The sequence below is a fragment of the Thamnophis elegans genome, chromosome 4 (assembly GCF_009769535.1).
Source record: "Thamnophis elegans isolate rThaEle1 chromosome 4, rThaEle1.pri, whole genome shotgun sequence".
In the NCBI taxonomy this organism is placed as follows: Eukaryota; Metazoa; Chordata; class Lepidosauria; order Squamata; family Colubridae; genus Thamnophis; species Thamnophis elegans.
In genome coordinates this window covers 71,284,587-71,303,125 of record NC_045544.1, presented here as the reverse complement: position 1 = coordinate 71,303,125, position 18,539 = coordinate 71,284,587, and positions in this window count along the sequence as shown.

Sequence of the window (18,539 nt, the reverse complement as noted above, 5' to 3'; positions counted from 1 at the left end):
CAGGAATTTGCCCTGTTCTATTAATAAAAGTTGTTAAGTATATCTCCTTTTGGAGACTAGAGTTAAGTAGCAGAAGGTAGCAAGGAATGTGCCGCTGAATAGTCACACTATCAATCACGGCCGTTGAAGTTAAAACAAGGATAACTTCACTTGTTTTAACAAAAATAAAGTAGGATAAACATTCTCCAAAACAAACGATAAGTAGTCTTGAATTATATACACAGTCTATGATACAAATTGGTTTACAGATGCTCAACTCACGATTCACCATGTAGACAGGTAACTGTTCTGACCCGCACCTTGTTCGTTCAGAAACTAAAGCCAAACAAAGCTTGCAAAGGAATGTTTTTATCAGTCCTGGCTCTTGTTGGCTGCGAGCCCAAAATAAACACAGAAAAACGCTCTGGCAAAAGTCCTCACTCAAACTAATACAAAACAGGAGTACATAAATCAAGTCACTTAACCAAATGCTTTTCTCAATGGTTGCACACGAATGGAGAATGTTGACTTCTGCAACCAGGGCGTGGCACCATCAGTCATTTTTATCTGCAGCAGGAGACCCTAATGAGCAACAGCTGCTCGTTATCACCTCCTATGAGTCCTTAATTGTTCCTTACGGTCAGCCCTTCTGCGTGCATCCCGAAACAACTCACAGGAGGTTTCTGTGTCAGCCTCTCTTGTCTCCTCCCCAATGATCCAAGGCTCAGTCATTACCTGGGGACCAACTAGTCTCTCTGAGCCTGCTCAGAGTCAGACCCCTGTCCAGAGCCCTCTGCCTCTTCCAAGCATGACTCATAGGGCCCCTCGCTGTCAGAGTCTGATAGCAGCTCCAAAGGCTCCAGCCGAGCCACAACAGGTAACTAACATACAGAGTAGCCACCATCCAATATACAGTATTCAACTCCAATAACTAGCACGGAGGAACAACTACGAACAACAAGTAGTAGTTCCTATTCTCTCTTATATGGTTATATGGTTTATTATATGGTTTATTATTTATAGGCCGCCCTTTTCCCTGAGGGGACTCAGGGCGGCTTACAATTTATGGGGAGGGGAATACAAGACAGTAAGACATAAAACAATACATAAGTAAAAGTAAAACACAACATTCATTCATCATTCGGGTGGGGACGGATTACAATCTTTATCCCCAGGCCTGACGGGATAGCCAGGTCTTAAGGACTGTGCGGAAGGTCTGGATGGTGGTGAGGGTACGAATCTCCACGGGGAGATCATTCCAAAGGGTCGGAGCTACTACTGAAAAGGCTCTCCTCCGCGTAGTTGCCAGTCGACACTGACTGGCGGATGGAACTCGGAGGAGGCCTAATCTGTGTGATCTAATAGGTCGTAAGGAGATAATTAGCAGGAGGCGGTCTCTCAAGTACTCAGATCCACTACCATGGAGGGCTTTATGGGTGGTAAGTAGCACCTTGAAGCGCACCCGGAGATCAACAGGTAGCCAGCGCAGCTCGCGGAGGATAGGTGTTATGTGGGTGAACCGTGGTGCACCCACAATCACTCGCGCGGCCGCATTCTGGACTAGCTGAAGTCGCCGGATGCTCTTCAAGGGCAGCCCCATGTAGAGCACGTTGCAGTATTCCAGCCTAGAGGTCACAAGGGCCCGAGTGACTGTTGTGAGAGCCTCCTGGTTCAGGTAGGGTCGCAACTGGCGCACCAGGCGAACCTGGGCAAATGCCCCCCTGGTCACAGCCGACAGATGGTGGTCAAAGGTCAGCTGTGGGTCCAGGAGGACTCCCAAGTTGCGAACCCTGTCTGAGGGGTGTAAAATTTGGCCCCCCAGCCTGAGTGATGGAACACTGGCCAAATTATTGGGAGGGAAACACAACAGCCACTCGGTCTTCTCCGGGTTGAGTACCAGTTTGTTAGCCCTCATCCAGTCCCTAACGGCTTCGAGACCCCGGTTCATCACGTCCACCGCTTCATTGAGTTGGCACGGGGTGGACAGATACAACTGGGTATCGTCCGCATATTGGTGGTATCTTATCCCGTGCCTCCGAATGATCTCGCCCAGCGGTTTCATGTAGATGTTAAATAGTAGGGGGGATAAGACCGAACCCTGCGGCACCCCATATGTTAGGGGCCTAGGGGTCGATCTCTGCCCCCCGACCAACACCGACTGCGACCTGTCCAAGAGGTAGGAGGAGAACCACTGCAAAACAGTGCCTCCCACCCCCACCTCCCGCAGTCGTCGCAGAAGGATACCATGGTCGATGGTATCGAAAGCCGCCGAGAGGTCAAGGAGAACCAGGATGGATGCATGGCCTCCATCCCTGGCTCTCCAGAGATCATCAGTCAATGCGACCAAAGCGGTTTCTGTGCTGTAACCAGGTCTGAAGCCGAACTGGAAAGGGTCAAGGTAACTAGCTTCCTCCAAGGACCGTTGAAGCTGGAAGGCCACCACCTTCTCAACAACCTTCCCAACAAAGGGGAGGTTGGAGACTGGACGGTAATTGTTGAGAACGGCTGGATCCAAAGATGGTTTCTTCAGGAGGGGTCTCACCACCGCCGCTTTAAGTTCGGAGGGGAAGTGCCCCTCCCGAAGGGAGGCAGTAACGACCGCCTGGATCCAGCCTCGTGTCACCTCACTGCTGTTGGCAACCAGCCAGGAGGGACACGGGTCCAGTACGCAAGTGGAGGCACTTACAGCTCTCATGGCCTTGTCCACATCCCCAGGGGCAACATCCTGAAACTCAACCCAGGGATGGTCTGCCAATTTATCCTCTTGTGTCTCGGCTGGATCTGCAAAGGTGGAGTCCAAATCCGAGCGAAACCGAGCAACTTTGTCCGCTAAGAACTGGACATAATCCTCAGCCCTACCCTGTAAGGGGTCCCCCGTATCCCTCCTATTTAGGAGGGAGCGGGTTATCCTAAACAGGGCGGCTGGGCGGGACTCAGCGGACGCAACCAAGGTGGCAATATACGATCTTTTTGCTGTCCTCAGTGCCCTGATGTGCTCCTTGGTGCAAGTTGTTAAGAGTGCTCGGTTCGATTCGGATTTATCGGACCTCCATAGGTGCTCTAGGCGTCTCCTCCGGCGCTTCCTCTCCCGGAGCTCCTCGGTAAACCAAGGAGGCCTCCAGGATCCGCCGACCCGGAGGGGCCGTAGTGGCGCAATCCGGTCAAGGGACTCCGATGCTGCCGAGTGCCAGGCAGCAACCAGAGTCTCCACCGGACTGTGGGCGAGAGTATCAGGAATAACCCCAAGCTCCGTCTGGAACCTCAAGGGGTCCATAAGTCGCCTGGGGCGGAACCACCTGGTCGGTTCCTCCTCCCTACAGTGGGGGTTTGGCCTCCGAAAGTCAAGCCTCAGTAGGCAGTGGTCTGACCACGACAGGGGTATGATCTCATTACCCCTCAGACCAAGATCACAAGTCCACTGCTCCAAGAGGAATACGAGGTCGAGCATGTGACCCGCTGAATGGGTTGGGCCCCGAATTACCTGGGTCAAGCCCATGGCCGTCATGGAAGCCATGAACTCCTGCACCCCATTAGAGTGTTCACCGAGCGAAGGCAGATTGAAGTCCCCCAGGACCATAAGCCTGGGGAACTCAATTGCTAGCTCGGCTACCGACTCGAGGAGCGAGGGGAGGGCTGCTGCAACGCTGTTGGGAGGCAGGTACGTTAACAGCAAACCCACTTGACCCTTGAGGTCCAACTTCACCAGCAGGGACTCACACCCGACAAGCTCCGGAGCAGGGATCCTACAAGGTGCTAAAGACTCCCGGATAACAATAGCCACACCGCCACCCCTTCCCTGGGCTCTCGGCTGATGAAGCACCTGAAATCCGTCTGGGCACATCTCTACGAGGGGGACTCCTCCCTCCGTGCCCAGCCAGGTTTCAGTAATACATGCCAGATCTGCCCTCCCGTCTAAAATTAAGTCCCAGACGAGGGGAGCCTTGTGAACTACAGACCTGGCATTTAGCGACAACAGCCTGAGACCAGGGTCCTGATTACTCGCGCCATCTGGCCTCGGAGTGGGACTCATAGGGCCGGAAGGAGGGATCTCTGTGATGTAGCGAGCCCTCCTTCCCGGGTAATGGCCAGCCCTAAAGTCCCCGCCATATCTGCCCCTCCCTGTTACGACCGTGATGCTCCGACCCAGCATCCAATCACATCTCACTTGAGCATTTAAAGTGACAGATACATTATTTCAATCATGGTATATACATATGCTATACATATGTTTGTGTCTGTGTGTGTTTGTGTCTGTGTGTGTATGTATATGTGTATATGTATATGTATATGTATTCCCAACCCAAGACTAGGATTACACCCCTAACATTCTCCCCCTTGGGTTGCCAATGTATATACACATACCTCACATTCTTAGTCCATAGTCATCACAACACTTTTTGGGTTTTATAGCACTTGTGCCTTAGTGAAATGGTCAGCTATATTGTGTTCAGACATACAATATTCCAATACAATCATTTTACTCTGAATACTCTGTCGCACATTCAGATATCGCAAGTCCATATGTTCAGTTCTGGTTTTTACTGCAAGATTTGTAGCCAGCTGTATAGCTGCCTGGTTGTCCTCATAAACAATGATCGGCTCTATTTCAGGGATCTCCATATCTATTAACAATTGTTTATAACAAATTATGTCAAGAGCCAAGGTGGCGCAGTGGTTAAATGCAGCACTGCAGGCTACTGCTAGATCAGCAGGTCAGCGGTTCAAATCTCACCGGCTCAGGGTTGACTCAGCCTTCCATCCTTCCGAGGTGGGTAAAATGAGGACCCAGATTGTTGGGGGCAATATGCTGACTCTCTGTAAACCGCTTAGAGAGGCCTGAAAGGCCTATGAAGCGGTATATAAGTCTACTGCTATTGCTATATGTCTGTATGTAATAATGATAAACAGGAAAATTCAGCCTCCATTATTGATAGGCTAAGGTATTTTTGCCTAATAGACCTCCATCCAATTAGTGCTTTACCTAAAAACACAGCAATACCAGAAGTTGACTTCCATGTATTAAGATCTGTGGTGAAAATTGCATCGACATAGGTTGACAACCTAAAATTATCAGTAGGTTCTAGATACAACGCATAATGCATTGTGTGTTTCAAATATCTTAATATTCTTTTCGCAGCTTGCCAGTGTCTTTCAGTAGGTTCTGCGTTGAACCTGGCTAGCTGGTTCACGCTATATGATATATCAGGTCTTGACCATTTGCTGAGATAGGACAAACTACCAATCAACGATTGATACAATCCTTTATCAAAAATAGGACTCTTTACCTCAAACTTGCCAAACTCCTGACTCATCAGGGTTTTTGATGGTTTACATAATTCTGTCCTAAAATTCTTAAGTAACTGATTAATCTTCTGTTTGCGATATTTTAAATCCTCGCCTTGTTTTTACTATTCTCAATCCGAGATACTGCCGAATCTCTCCAAGTTTTTTAATATTAAATTGCTTCTGTAAAAGTGAAATGATTCTAATAGCCTCTTGTTCAGTTTTTGTTATTACGGCTATATCATCAGTAAATAACAGTAATAATGAACCTATGCCATTGTTATCATTTTTAAACAAACAAGGATCAGCCATACCAGCCTTAATCCCTATTTTAATCAATGCTTTAACTATACACTGATTCCACTCGAATCCTGATTGCTTCAAGCCATAAAGACTCTTTTTCAATCTCCAGCAATCAGTGGTTTCTTCGGCTTTCAACCCCAATGGCCTTTTCATGTATATGGTATGCTGCAGTGGTGCATGCAGATATGCAGTTTCCACATCCAAAGAGTACACTACATACTTCTACTTCGCTGCCCATACTAATGCTGCACGCAATGTGGTTGCTTTGAAACTAGGAGCAAAAACTTTGTCATAGTCATTAGCTGACTGATCAAATCCCTGAGCAACAAACCTAGCTTTATACATTACAGTCCCATCCACTCCAGTTTTAAGTTTATATATCCATTTGCAGCCTATTGCATGTTTACCTGAAGGTAATTGAGCATTTTCAAACACTCCTAGATCCTGCAATGACTTAAATTCCATATCCATGCAGATTGCCATACCTTTTGATCCTCAGTGGGATATGTAGTCATTTCATGGTAGGTAGCAGGCACCTTGTCCATCTGACATGCAATAGATGCCTGATATCTGTCAGGTGGCCAAGTTACTCGAGTTGAACATCTGGGTAACTCGGGGCTTATAGGTGGACTATCCTGTTGAACGTCCTCCTGCTTTATTACTTCCTCCTTCTGAGTAGACATCTTCCCTTCATTACTTGATTGTGATATTTCTGTCCTATTCTCATGGTCTACTTGGGTGTCAATGACTACTTCATCGTTGGTTTCTAGTCTATTCCACCCAACATTCTCTAGAAATTTAGCGTTAGCACTATGGTACACCTTAATTGTGCCTTGCTCCCAAAACCTATATGATCTGTTGTTAAAGTTATAACCCCCGAATATTAATTGTCGAGTTCGATGTTGTCCCTTTAGTCTAACTTGTGCGGGAATATGAACCCATGCAGGAGCTCCGAACGTGTGTAAGGTCAGATTTCTTGCCATGCCAGTGAGTAAATGATAGTTCATCAGTAGATGCATTAACTACCTTGTTAAGAATATGGTTACCACACATCATTGCCTCCCCCCCATAGTTTGTTTGGTAAACCTGAATATGACAACATTGTCAGTACCATTGCATTTTAATGACTGTCCTTTCCATTCCACAAACGCATTATGTTGTGGCCTATAAAGAGCGGCACATTTATGCTCAGTTCCAGTTTGCTTAACCATAGTTTGAACTCTGGTTTATAAATTCAGTTCCATTATCAGTTACAATTGTAACTACTTTAAGTTTTCTTTTCCTCTCAGCAAATTTCATCCAGTTATAAAATTGCTGAAATGTTTCTGTTTTGTCCTTTAGTAAATAGCAGAAACCATATCTAGAATAGTGGTCCATAACATTTAATACATAATGAGTACCTCATAGGGCCGGAAGGAGGGATCTCTGTAACGTAGCGAGCCCTCCTTCCCCGGTAATGGCCAGCCCTAAAGTCCCCGCCATATCTGCCCCTCCCTGTTAAGACCGTAATGCTCCGGCCCACTCCCGTGTCCGTAATCCCTCCACCCACCCCCATAGCCCCCGCGTTTCCCGACAGGCCCGTTGAATCAATCATCCTGCGGCTGGGATTAAGCCCAGGCCCCCCTGACACTTCTGCAGAGCAATCAGTGCAGGGGGTACTCGGTTGCGGTCCCAACCTTCTCAAACAACACAGTCACATCCCAATCACTCCCCACTAACAGTTTAAAAACACAAAAGTTACAATAATAATAGGAATTAAAAAGTGGGCACATCCATCTAGTCACACCATACACACCTCATTCATAAAATGCGGAGAAACTAAAAATGCACAGATCTTAGATGAAACAAACAAAGATGGAGAGGGGAAGGGAGAGGTACTCCGCTCCTCTCCCTTCCTATGGCAATTAAATTGACCAAGATGGTTGAGAACCCAGCCACAATCCACAGATGGTGTACAGAGGGGGAGGATAACGTTTCCCCCTCTAGTAAAGCTGAGAAAGGTCCCAAGAGTCTGAGAAAGTAAAGTGGAACCGAGAGTCCTCCTAGGCACAAATGTTTAAAGGCCCAGCTGGAAAAGGGCCAAATGACCAACGGGGGAGATAAACTGAGGCTCCACACTGTCAATAACAGGCAGTAGAAAAAACTCTCCAAGTCCACCAAGGGAAAAAGTCCATCCAAGCAGGGCTCTGAAGAAGATGATGATAATGTTGATACAAAGGCTGAGTCGCAGAGGGAGGAGGGAGGGGGAGGGCATCTGGAAGGGCTATGGCAGCAGCAGGTGCAATCAGCCACCCAAAAAAGCCAGTCTCTATGGACGCCCAGATCGTCTCCACCTCCTCTGGAACGATGGTAGTTCAATAAAGACCCCAAGAGTTCAACAAGCTGGGCGGGTATAATCAGAAGATGTTGCAGGCACCGAATGATGGAAGGAAACGCCTCCATCATCTGTCCACCGCCCACGACAGGAACAGCAATTGTTAAAGTGCTTAATGCTTAATAAATGATGTTAAAGTGCTTGTTAAAGTGATGTTAAAGTGCTTAATAAAGCCAGCATTTTCCTCTCTGTGCTCTCAATGTTTTCTTCTCAGTCTTTCAATAAAACAATCTCTCAATAAGGCAATCCCTCCTCAGTCAGCTCAAGGAACTCCAGGCGCCTTCCGTATCCTCCAAACCTGGTTAATCTCTTAGTAGGTTCACAGCTGATCAGTGGCTTGGCGTTAATGTGAGCTCTGGCACTTCCCAGCGTCTCCCGGCGGGTCAGCAAACTGCCCGGCTCCAGGCGGCCACCTCACTCCAGGCAGCCGCGGCGCCCTCAGCCCCCCGGGGCGCGGTGGTCTCCAGCAGCTAGCAGCAGCAATTCCAGCCAGGGACCCTGGCAGCCGCGCCTCCAAGCCGCGCTAGCATCGGCACCTTCTCTCGGGCCAGGTCTGAAGTGTCAGCAGCCTCCGCCCCACTCCCAGCGCTTTTTCCGTTGTCCGTGTCTTCCATGCCTAGCAGCTCTGGGAAGGCAAGTCTCCTCAATACGCTGCTGGCACGGGTATGCTGGGGAGTTCTTCCTCCTTCTAGCCGCGGAAACCAGGCTCCTGGACCAAGGTTTCACTTTCTTCCAGGCTATTTCTCAACAGCCCGAGCCGGAGCGAAAAACTCGGCAGTCATCTTCTGGCACATGCGCTTGGGAAACTGATGCTCTAATGCAACTGAAAACAACCTCTGTACTGATAAGACCCAACGGGCATACTTGGCAATCCTTTGTTTTATTTAAGACATGGCTCAAATATCAGCAAAATGTTCTTTTCACACTTTCTCCTTGGATATTTAACTACCTTGCCTCAAGAAGAATTCTTGGAAATTAAAAACTTCCAAGTGTTCTGTAAACATTCCTTTGGCACAATAAAGTCATTACTATTATGGATTTGAGTTTCCTCTCTGCAGCCTCCTTGGCCAAGACAGATACTAGTATTGTTTTTTATTTAATTAATATTTTGAAATTGGGTGGTATCATATCTGCAGAAAGTCTATTTTTACAATAAATAATCCAGTAAATTGGAAATAATTTTTAAGTACAGTGGATAAAACTGTACTTAAATCTACTACAGTATCTGAATTAAAAAGATAATTGTTTTTTGTAATGGAACTGCTACATTGATTGTATGTTGAACTGCTTAAATCCTGTCTTGATAATATCATTGAATTTAAACTATCTGGGTTTTCTTTTTTTTTTTAATTGAAAATTTTGAAAAAAAAAACTTTTACAAATATTTACCTCCCTCCCCCTCCCCTCCCCACCCAACCCCCCAACCTCCCCCCCGACTCCCCCCCGACTCCCCCCCCGACTCCCCCCCGACTTCCCCCCCCGACTCCCCCCCCGACTCCCCCCCCCGACTTCCCCCCCCCCGACTTCCCCCCCCGACTTCCCCCCCCCCCGACTTCCCAGAACCAATACAGGGTATAAATCTTTAACAAAGATATTCTAAGATAAACTTTTTTAAAAAAGTTAGTATCTTTCATTTGAGCTTTAACTCCTCTTTAGCTCTAGCTATAAACAGATTATATCATTCCTTGTTTCTTCAGTCATAAACTATCTGAAATTTCTTAGTCCCATATTTATTTTGAGTATAGTCAAACCATCTTCTCCACTCCAGTTTATATCTCTCATTTGAGTGGTCCTTGAGATATGCTGATATTTTAGCCATCTCTGTTAGGTTTGTTACTTTTAATGTCCATTCTTGAATAATAGGCAAATCTTCCTTCTTCCAGTATTGCGCCACCAACAGTCTTGCTGCGGTTATTAAATGCAAAATCAAGTTAGTCTCTATAATTGTACAATCAGTAATTATACTGTAACTGAGGGGTAAACTTTATCCTTTTTTAAAGAACATTTTGCATAATCCACCATATTTTTATCCGAAATCTTTTTACAAGTCCACCATATATGATAGTATGTAGCATCGAGACAATGACATCTCCAGCATTTAGGTTGTAAATTTGGATACATAGAGGCCATTTTTTTAGGATCTAAATGCCATCTATAAAACATCTTATAGAAGTTTTCTCTCAAATTTTGGGCTTGTGTAAATTTTACATTTCTTACCCAAATCTTTTCCCATGTATCCAACATTATTGGTTCTTCAAAATTTTGTGCCCACTTTATCATACAGTATTTAACTAATTCTGTTTCCGAATCCATTCTATTAATGCATTATATAGTCTCTATATGCATTGTACTTTGATCCCTAATTTGTTTTAGTAAATTATCCTCATTTTGCGTAAAACCAATTTTTTGATCTTTTTTCTATCTGGCCTGTAACTGGCCATACTGAAACCATGTTTGAACTGCCTTTTCCTCTTTTAGTACATTCAAGTGTTTTAATTGTAATACACCTCTTTCTAAGGTGAGAAGCTGTATGTAATTACATCCTGTTTTTGTACTATATTTATGTTTTCTATTGTGTGTCTAGGAATTGCCCACATGGGTATCTTATCATTTAGTTTGTATTGATATTTTTTCTAGACCCGCAATAGAGCATTCCTTAAAATATGACTTTTAAAATTCTTATCTACCTTTTTGTCATATAGCAGGTAAGCATGCCAACCATATACCAAATCATGCCCTTCGATATTAAGTATTCTATCATCTGTTAAGTTAATCCAGTCACTAATTACCGATAAAACTACTGCTTCATAATATAGTTTTAAATTTGGTAATTTCAAACCTCCTCTCTCACGCACATCTTGCATTATTTTTAGTTTTATTCTCTGCTTCTTCCCTGCCCACAAATTTGTTAATGCCCTTCTGCCATTCTAGCAAATTTGCATCTTTTTAAAGTATTGGTATCATTTGAAAAAGAAATAAAAATTTAGGTAGAACATTCATTTTCACTGCTGCTATCCTTCCCAACAAAGATAATTGTAATTTTTCCCAATTTTTCATCTCTCTCTGTATGCTGCGCCATAGTGGCTCATAATTATACTTAAATAGTTTCCCATTTGAGGTTGAGATATAGACTCCTAGATATTTAACCTTTTTAACTATTTCACATCCTGTCATTCCTTCTAATTCTTCCCTTTGTTTAGTCTTCATATTTTTAACCAGCATCTTTATTTTCCCTAAATTTATTTTAAATCCGGACACTTGGCCATATTGATTAATCATATTCATTAAAACCTTAGTAGATTCCTGTGGTTGGGTTAATGTTATAACCAAATCATCCGCAAAAGCACGTATTCTATATTCTTGATGCCTAATCTTGATTCCCTGTAAATCATTTGATCCCCTGTAAATCATTTGATCCCCGTATTTTATTCAACAATAATTCCAGAGTTATGATAAACAGTAAAGAGGATAGGGGACAACCCTGCCTTGTACCTTTCTCAATTTTAAATGGGTCTGTTAAACTTCCATTGACTATAATTTGTGCTGTTTGTTCCTGATATATTGCTTAAATTGATTGTAAAAAGTGCTCTCCTATTTGCATTTTTTGCATTATTTTCATTAAAAATTGCCAATTCACTTGATCAAAGGCTTTCTCGGCATCTAGAAATATAAGCGCTGCAGGGATTTGATTATTCTTTCCCAAATATTCCAGTATATTAACAATTTGTCTTACTTCTCATTTGTCTCCCTTGTGTAAAACTGGTTTGATCATTATGAATCAATTCCTGAATAACCAACATTAACCTATTTGCTAGTATTTTAGTGAAAAATTTTATAATTTATGTTAAGTAATGATATAGGTCTGTAATTTTTTGGTTGACTAAGATCTTGATCTTCTTTAGGTATCAGGGATATGAAGGCTGTCTTCCAAGATGGGGGTACCTTCCCTTCCATTTGGATCTTATTAAATAGTTCCTTAAGGGGTTCTACCATTTCTAATTGTAGATTTTTGTAATAAGCCGCTGTCAAACTGTCTGTACCTGGTGCTTTCCCTACCTTTAGCTGTTTAATTACCTGGAGAATTTTCCCCAAAGTTATTGGTTGATTCAATCTCTCCCCCTGCTCTTCTTTAACTATGGGTATTTTTTCTTTATCCAGGTATCTAAACCTTGTAATTTGTCATTCATGTACAGTCCTGTGAAAAATTCACGAAAGACCTTTTGAATCTCATCCTGTTGATACACTTCCTTCCCTTTATAATGTAATTTTGATATATTGTGTGATTTCTGTTTCTTCCTAATCAGATATGCTAACCATCTACCAGATTTGTTTGCGTTACAAAAAGTATTATGTTTTACATATAGCAAGTTAGTAGCCACCTAGTCTGACATCAGCATATTAAATTGTGCTCTTAATAAAGTAATTGCTTCTTTAATCTTCTTATCTCCTGGGTTTAATATTAACTCCTGTTCCCTCTTCCTCTAGTTCAGTTCTTTTTTCCTCCTGTTTACGTCTATGTAACCTATTTAAATTTATTAGAACTCTTTGCATGTATGCTTTACTTGCGTCCCAGACCATTTCCATAGATGTGCCCTTATTCATATTAAAAACAAAATATTATCTTAACAATTTTTTACATTCATTAATATTTTTCTCATATCTAAATAAGATTTCATTCAATCTCCAAGTCCTTCTTGCTTGCATCCCATATTCCAGCTCCATCCAACCAGATTATGATCTGATAAAGCTCTGGAACATATCTTCATCTTCTTTACCCTAGAAAGCAAATCATTTGTTGTTAGTATAAAGTCAATCCTAGAAAAGGATTGATGTCTATGAGAAAAAAAATGTAAAGTCATATTCTTCTGTATTCCTTTCTCGCCAGATGTCTCTCAGTTCGGATGTGTTGAACCACATCCATTTTCGTTACCAGATTAATATTGGATTCATTAAAATCTTCCAACTTATCTTCGATTCCAGATACATAACCAGATAGGCACTTAAAAGCCTCTAAAATATCGTCTCTAATTTGTTGATTATGGACTGAATTCATAACTTCTTCTGACAATTCCTTATGGGCAGCAGATATCTTTTCCTGTATTTTAATTTCCATCACAGCTGCATGATTTTTAAGGCTTCAGCTAAGGCCACACTTAGTTCTTTTTGCAGTATTTCTCAGGTCAATGGCTCCTCTGCGGGGGCAGGAGGAGGTTGGGGGGGGAGTAGCGACTGTAATTTAGTTCCAGGAGCAGGTGAATTACCAGCGCTCTTCGAGGCATTTATCTTTTGCTGGTTAGAGGCCATTTCACATTTAATCTTCTCCACCCAATTACTAAATCCAGGCAATCCGCTTGTCCAGCAATTACTATTTAGTTTAGTAATAAATCACTACTGATTTAATTATCTTTAAACGTTCTGAGCTCCATAAAAATCTGTAGCATCAGAGCCTGACCCCACCTACAAAGTTGTTCGGTGCCATTTTCTGTGTGTTTCTAGCAAGTAGTTTATCAGAAGGAATTCTTTTAAAAATGGGGTTAAAGTCTTAATACATACAATTAGAAGTTCTCCAGTACTAGCCTGCCCGTGTTGGAATCAGTAATAAATCAATCCTTGAGCTGATGGTGGACATATGCCTTCGTTCTGCAAAAAGACAGAAGAAGTCCTTGACGCGGAGAATTCACTGTGTTGCCAGGCGGCTCACACCTCCCACCCCCAGATTTATGTTCTGGGGGAGTTAAATGGAGCGCTATCCAAACACAGCTTTCTCACCTCCTCCTCCTATGCCCGGAGAAGAGGTAATCAAACTGTCAAACAGTTGATGGATACTGTTTAGACAGTTTAACGCAGCCAAGGATCCGGAGCTGTTAAAAACAACAACCCCTCTCAACAACCATGCTCATCCAGAAGTCTCTATCTGGGTTTTCAATCCTACGTTCCTTTTTTTAAAAAAAATGGGGTGGGAGCATAATGTGGGGCACTCTCTTCAAACATTGGGATGATGGAACATTTATGCTATCAACTGCAACGCATTTAAATCTTGATATGATCTTAATGGTTGCCTCTTTTAAACATTTTTAACAACAGTAGAGGCAATGATGACAGTGTCTTATCTATAAGCTTTCAATTTTACAGAATGAAAGATGCATAGGATGTAGTAAGTAGCTGGGCTGCATAAGTGTATGTAGGATATGATTTTGTGAAAAGCTAAATAGTAATTTTTGGGGGAGCTTACAATGTGTTCGTATGTCAATATTTGTATGTCATGATAGGTTAAAGCTGGTCCTACTCAAATACAGAAAAAGGTACAGTAGATATATTTAGACATTTTTGTTGTTTCCAATTAGTTATTTTACTCTATGGTTGCATGCTGCATGAACAAAGGATTAAATGGACAATGCTCTTTTTGATTTCCTGAAGGATCTTTTAAGTTAAGACTATCAATGTAGTCTGTCATACTGCAAGAGTGATTATTCAAGCCAAATCCCACATGTTTCTTCAAGCTAACGTGCATAAAATTCAAAGAATAATCAATATCTGGAAGACTGTTCAAATTTGCCAAAGGATTGACAATTCTGTTGTCAGGAAAGGTATTGGAACAATGTTCAATAAAGAATATATAACTGCTGGCAGTAACCTTTAGAGGGACACATCATGATTTGATCAGAAAATGTTCTGAATGTAAAATGACTATTGTGAATATTCAGCTGATATTCCAAAGTATTTTCATGGGCATTCCAGAACATTCCAGTTCCATGATGTTTTTAGTACTCTCATAACCTGCAATCACCTTTTAATAAATAAATGAGACAAGGGAAGCACCAATTAAGCATCTAACAACTGAGAGATAATTTGGATATGATAAAATAATCACTGCTCGCCTAGTAGATCAGTTGCTGCCATTTTAAAATTCTATGTAAGTCATGGTTTTTAATGTAATAGTACAGTCTTTGTGTAAGCTGTGTATTGGACTTGTTTTTTTTCCAAGTAGATGCATCAAATGCAAAGTGAAGGTCCTTTATGGTAAAGTTGCTCTTCTGTTGAGATTTTACCTTGCCAAATGCAAAGAAAGATATGGCTTTACTGAACTAAATGCAAACAATGTGCAAGCAGACATATTAAGAAGCATCAATCAAGATGTCCAGAGTCACCTTATCAGGGAGATGGGCAGCATATAAATTTAAAAAATAAATAAATAAAAGTAATCAACAATCAGAGAACTGTAGTTTATTCTGTTCATGGGTTCTCTTGAAGTAAATCCATTGCTGTTTCTTTTCTTTTAGCATCAGTTCTATAGCAGAGTGTTCAAACATTGCAAAGAAAACCAGGCTTAATAGTCGTTTTCATTTTGTGATGTGGTTTTAAGAAATGTTCCAAAATCATCTTGACCATTTTGGGGGGGGGGGAATTGAGTGGTAGAGAAAACTTATTTTATCCCTAAGCTAAAAAAAAGAAAGAAAAGAATGCAATACATAAATAATTCAGTGTATCTATCAGGGTACTTTGATCTCAAGTATATGGGTCTTTTGGGGGGATAGATTCACAGCTTTTTTCAGCCCCCAGCAGATTTGTTAATTTATCCAAGCCACTTATATATTTTGGTGTTATGTATTAAAGTTTGATAGAATTTTTATTAACTTTTTTATTTTTTACTGAAACAAGAATACTATTTTTGCCCTTACTAAGTTATTTTAGCTCTTTTTATGTATTCTTATTTTGTATTGCTATTTGTGAAATTTGGTATTTTTACTGAAATTAACTTTGTAATTTTAGTGCTTATTGCCTAGAAAGCTATAACAGCTGATAGTAAACTGCATAAGTAAATAAATTCTGAAAAAGTTTGAAAGGATATTGATAGCAGCATTCTTTTTCTGTTTTTTCTATCTGCGTACCTAATTCATATCTCTGTTCCGCTACTAAATTAGTGACTATCATGGTTCACAGTATTATAGACAGTCCTTGCAACCATTCATTTAGAACTTAAAGCAGCATTGAAATAAGTAAATTATGACCAGTTTTCACACTTATAACCAGCGTTCCCTTTAAGCTGCGAGCGTGAGCGGCTGCGCAGGTAACAAAGAAACACCGCGCACAAGTTTCAAAGTGCAGCGCAGTGTTTTTTTAATGTCTTTAAATGTGACTGAAAATATCCCCCTTCCCTCCCTTCTGAACTCTGATTTCTGATTGGTGAAATCAAGGAAGACTCTGCCCGGAGACCGATGACGCTGCAGAAGGGAGAATTCCCATTGGTCCTCTGGGGCTTCGTCAGTTCCTGGGAAAATGGGATTTGCTGGTTGAAGCAGCGTGGGATTGGACTGTCTGAGCCAAAGGGGTCCATGGGATCTTGAGACTTGATTTTTGAGCAGTACCAATCCTTTCCACTCTTTCCTTTTCCTTTCTGTCCTTCTTCTAACTTCCTTTCTTTTTCCTTTCCTTTCTCTTTGCCTTTCCTTCTTTTCCATTTCCTTTTTTTCCCTTTCCTTTTTCTTTCCCTTTCCTTCTTTTCCATTTCCTTTCTCTTTCCCTTTCATTTCTCCTTTCCTTTCCTTCTTTTCCTTTTCCTTTCCTTCTTTGCCATTTCCTTTCCTTTTTCCTTTCTCTTTTCCTTTCCTTTCTTCTTTCCCATTTCCTTTCCTTTTTCCTTTCCTTCTTTTCTATTTCCTTTCTCTTTTCCTTTCCTTTCTCCTTTCCTTTCCTTTTCCCTTTCCTTCTTTCCCATTTCCTTTCCTTTTTCCTTTCCTTCTTTTCTATTTCCTTTCCTTTTTCCTTTCCTTTTCTTTTTCCCATTTTCTTTCCTTTCCCTCCCCCTCCCCTCCCTCCCTTCCCTCCCTTCCTGGGGGTCTGAGGGAGAGGGAGGGGACCCTTTTCCTCCTTGCCATCCTCCCAACATCTGCTCTGATGGCAATTATGGCTAAAAAAAATTCAGGTGCTCAGGCATGAAAATGTGCTGCCCGAACACTATACTTTTCTGCACACACGGAAAAAAAATTAGAGGGAACATTGCTTATAACCATTGTAGCATTTCCATAGTCATCTGATAAAAAATGGGATGCTTGGCAACTGGCATGTATTATTTCTGACAAGTGTACTATCCTGAGGTCATGTGACAATGGTGGAAGCCAGTTTCATTTAACAGCCACATAGTTCACTTAGTAACTGCATTCCGATGATCTATTCGGAAACATTTTCGCCAATCTTGCCGGAGGTAAATGGCAACGTTAAAACATTTTGTATGTGTTTTCTTTATAGGCTGCTGACATTGTTAATTTGTAATTTTTTCTCATAATTTTTTCCAATGTGCTAACTCGATGTTGTAGCTGAAATTTTTTGCCCAAATTATCACAGTCTCTTTGACCATTTCTTCCTCCATTTTAAATATCAGAAAATAGTTGTATGCTTTAGTTATCATTTTTTCCTCCGTTGTTCCTTATAGTCTTTTTTGTACATTGTCCAACTTTGCCGGTATCACCAGTCTATCTCTATTCCTTGATAATTTAACTCTTGGTTAGATTTTAATTTATCTAATAGTTCTTTAGACCTTACTATCTTATTTAGGTCTAATACATTGGGATAGATCACTGCCTCTATAGTTGGTAGCCAAATTGGGATTTTAATATAATAGTTGTTCTTAATTTCCCCCCAGACATATAGCAGAGCATCTCTCATTTGATGTCTCTGAAAGTATGTGTGTGATTTGTTTTAATTGCGTGCCAGCCTAGTTGCAAGTCGTGGCCTTCTATTTTCAATATCCTTTTGTTTTTTAAATTTATCCAATCTTTTAACCAAGTCACGGCTGCTGCTGGGTAATAGAGTTCCCAATCTGGGAGTCCAAAGCCTCCCTTATTTCTGCTATCCTGTAAACACTTTAATTTTATTCAGGATTTTTTCCCTAGCCAGATAAAACTTAATATTACTTTATTTAATTCTTCAAAAAATTTCCTTCCTAATTTTATCGGTACTGTTTGAAGAAAGAAGAATAGGAATTTAGGTAATATGTTCATTTTAATTGTAGCAATTCTTCCAATTAGTGATAGCTGTGATTTCCCTCATTTGTCCACATGGTTTTTTATTTGTAGTAGTAATTTATTATAGTTCTTTTATGGATGAGCATTTTGCCCATAGCCAGATTCCGGGGTATTTCAATTTCTTAGCTGTCTGTATTCCCAATTTCTCCTCCAATTCCTCTTTCTGACTATGAGCAAGGTTCCGCGGCATGACAAAACCGTGCTCGACTAAGCTGCGCCCGATTAAACCGCGTCGCTGACGTCATCAACAGGGCGACAACAGCGAGCGCAGAGAAAGAAGGGCGCTTTGAAAGCAAGCCGATTCAACTTAAGGTAAGGGTTAGGGTTAGGGTTAGGGTTAGGTTTAGGGTTAGGTTTAGGGTTAGGTTAAGGGTTAGGTTTAGGGTTAGGTTAAGGGTTAGGGTTAGGTTTAGGGTTAGGTTAAGGGTTAGGATTAGGTTTAGGGTTAGGTTAAGGGTTAGGTTTAGTGTTAGGTTAAGGGTTAGGTTTAGGGTTAGGTTTAGGATTAGGTTTAGGGGGGGTTAGGTTTAGGTTTAGGGGTTAATTTTAGGTTTAGCGTTTACAGCGTGTTTCTGTCT